Source organism: Fukomys damarensis, unplaced genomic scaffold (genome assembly GCF_012274545.1).
Source record: "Fukomys damarensis isolate Sample0158 unplaced genomic scaffold, DMR_v1.0_HiC HiC_scaffold_14, whole genome shotgun sequence".
In the NCBI taxonomy this organism is placed as follows: domain Eukaryota; kingdom Metazoa; phylum Chordata; class Mammalia; order Rodentia; family Bathyergidae; genus Fukomys; species Fukomys damarensis.
In genome coordinates, this window is record NW_022900926.1 from 70,129,161 (window position 1) to 70,131,696 (window position 2,536).

Sequence of the window (2,536 nt, forward strand, 5' to 3'; positions counted from 1 at the left end):
TGCTCCCCCAACAATCTGTTTTCCTTTTTGATGCTCTTGCTTTTGATGAAAAGCTAGGCAGTATTCAATTTATTATTAATGAGTTACGCTCCTCAAGCAGTGTTTCGCAACTTTGGCTGCACACTGGAATCACCAGGAGAGCTTTAAAATCTACTGGTGCCTGAGTTTCACTTCTAATTTAATTTGCTTGGCCCTGGGGTTTTTAAACAGCTCCCCAGGTGGTTGGACTATGCAGCCAAAGTTGAGAGCCATGATCTTAAAATTTGCAAATTGGTTGTTGGGTTACAATGAAATGGGTAGTGGATGGATTAAGTGGTGAAAACAGGGCTGCAGGAGGTGGTGGGGGGACAAGTTGCTATTGGGGGTTGGAAGGGAATCCAGGATTCCCTCTGGCATAAGTAAGTCTCAGGCACCTTTATTTTTTGGTTCTGGGCAATACCTCTGTTTTATTTATTTTTACTGAATTCCAAAAATGAATATCTCTTCTGGTTTCCCAACCCTATCCCTTCTGATCATGTCCTTTTCTCAAGAACCCACTGTTGGACAGAGCCCACCCAGTCTCCTAGTTTTGTATTTATACTCCTAATACTGAAGCAGCCCATGGTCTTTTAAAAGAGATTGAAGGGGAGAGATTGTCTCCCAGGATTTTCCATAGTCCTTTGCAATCCTCTTTTCTCTTTTTGGCCTATGTGTTTGAGACAGAAGTCAATCTATGTGTCCTGAATACCATAATTCTCACTAGCTTAGGACAATGATGAATTTATATTAAGTATAATGGCAACCTTTGGCTGATTTGCTGCTTTTGCTCACTGATAAGGACTTCAGCCTTCCATGATAGATTTTATTAAGTTATTTTGGAAGTTCCTAGGATTTGTCTCCTAAGTGCTTAAGAGCCAAACAACTCACATTTTTGTGTTTTAGCCATCTCTTTGCTATTAGTCCTTGCGAAAGCACTCAAGGGTGAGCCTGCCTCTGTCAAGAGGAACTTGAGTGTTTCAATGCTACCTTGGTTTACATAATACCATCCACTGAAATATGCATGTTTCAGAAAAGATCCTGAGTTATTCTTTCCTTATTATGACATCGTAGCTTTTGGGTGAGCTCTGGCATGAGGAATAGAAATGGTTTCTAGGCAGCAAGAGGAGGAAATGGGACAAAGTAAGCGCTGGTGTGATGGAGACACCCAATGTCTATACTCTTCTCCAAATCACACTGGGTTGGGCTGGAGCAGGGTTAATTGTAGAGTAACCAGAAGATGAACAGAAAAGAAAGTGATAGAAAAGTAAAGTTATCATCTTCACTGGCCACCTGCAAGAGTCTTTGACAACTTTAAGGTACTAAATTCCTTATGGGTAGGAACTCCGTCTTTCTCTCTGTGTCTACAGCTTCTAGTGAATCTCCAAACTAGGTGCACAAAAAATCATTATTGAACAAAGCTTTTGAGTTATGGATTTCCCACGTCCTACTTGACTGTGTGTTAGATGTTCTTGCCACTTGAATTTCTACTTAATCCTTCTTCCAGGCTTTTAAAAATAATTGAGTCTGCTTGAAAGCTATGTCAAGGGAGATACAAATATAGTTCAAACATTTACACATTGAACTGATCATTTACTATTTGAATCACTGAGTAATATTCTGTTTGCTGGTCTGTGGAAGAGCAATAATATTGGCCATTTTCATGGTGCTGTTTGAAAAATAATTGTTTGGAAATAAAACCAGAATGGAGCATACCTTATTTATTATCCTGAATGAAGCAAACATTTATTGCTTTCTCTTGTCTATGGGCTGAAGCAGTCCAACCAGTGCCACCCTGATCAGAGACCCCTAAACCATCCCTTCCCAGCACAGCTGCACCTAGGGACTCAAAACATTATCAGCCCTGCTATTGATAGCAGCCTCTATACTTCCTGTGCTTTCCCGAGCCTCCTTCTTGGGCAACCATTATCACTTGTACAAGCCATGTTCTTAGCAGGGAGCTACAACCAACCCTTTTCCACTGAACTCCCCTCTCACCTTGACTCTACAAATGACCCCATAGCCTTTACAAGAGGTGCCAGCCTGGTGTCTAGTGCCACAGCGTTTCCTCTCAGGTTTGTCCTGAAATAAACCTGTCCTACTGAGCTCATACTTCTGTTTCTTTTTTTCCTTTTCCCTAGCATGGACTTTAGGGGAAAAAAATCACAAATGGTAAGCATGTATTTTTCTGATTTCTGTTGTTTAAAATTTTAATCCAACTTCTAGAGGATACTTTGGAGTGATTTTAAAAGATTTTCCATATTTTTAAATAATGGAAATACAAGATTCTGAATCAGATTAAAAGGTATTTTATATATAACTAATATGTAACACTTACAAAGCTTTTAATAATCAAAATACGTTGTCTAGTTTTGCCAAAAAAGAAAAAAAAGAAAAAGAAATTGGGCTGGAGATTTAGCTCAGTGGTGCTGTGCCTGCCTTGCAAGAGCAAGGTCCTGAATTTGATCCCCAGTACCAAAAAAAAAAAAAAAAAAAAAAAAAAAAAAAAAAAAAAAAAAAA

At 39.1% G+C, this 2,536-nt stretch overlaps 1 long non-coding RNA gene across 1 annotated transcript in view; it reads left to right on the top strand.

Moving 5' to 3' along the window:
* Positions 1–1,256: 1,256 nt before the first annotated feature.
* Positions 1,257–2,536, top strand: part of LOC104866656 — a 13,032-nt gene continuing 11,752 nt past the window's right edge. Inside the window, exons 1-2 of the long non-coding RNA XR_781507.1 lie at positions 1,257–1,334; positions 2,157–2,187. This is a non-coding gene — a long non-coding RNA (uncharacterized LOC104866656). The remainder of the gene's footprint in view (positions 1,335–2,156; positions 2,188–2,536) is intronic.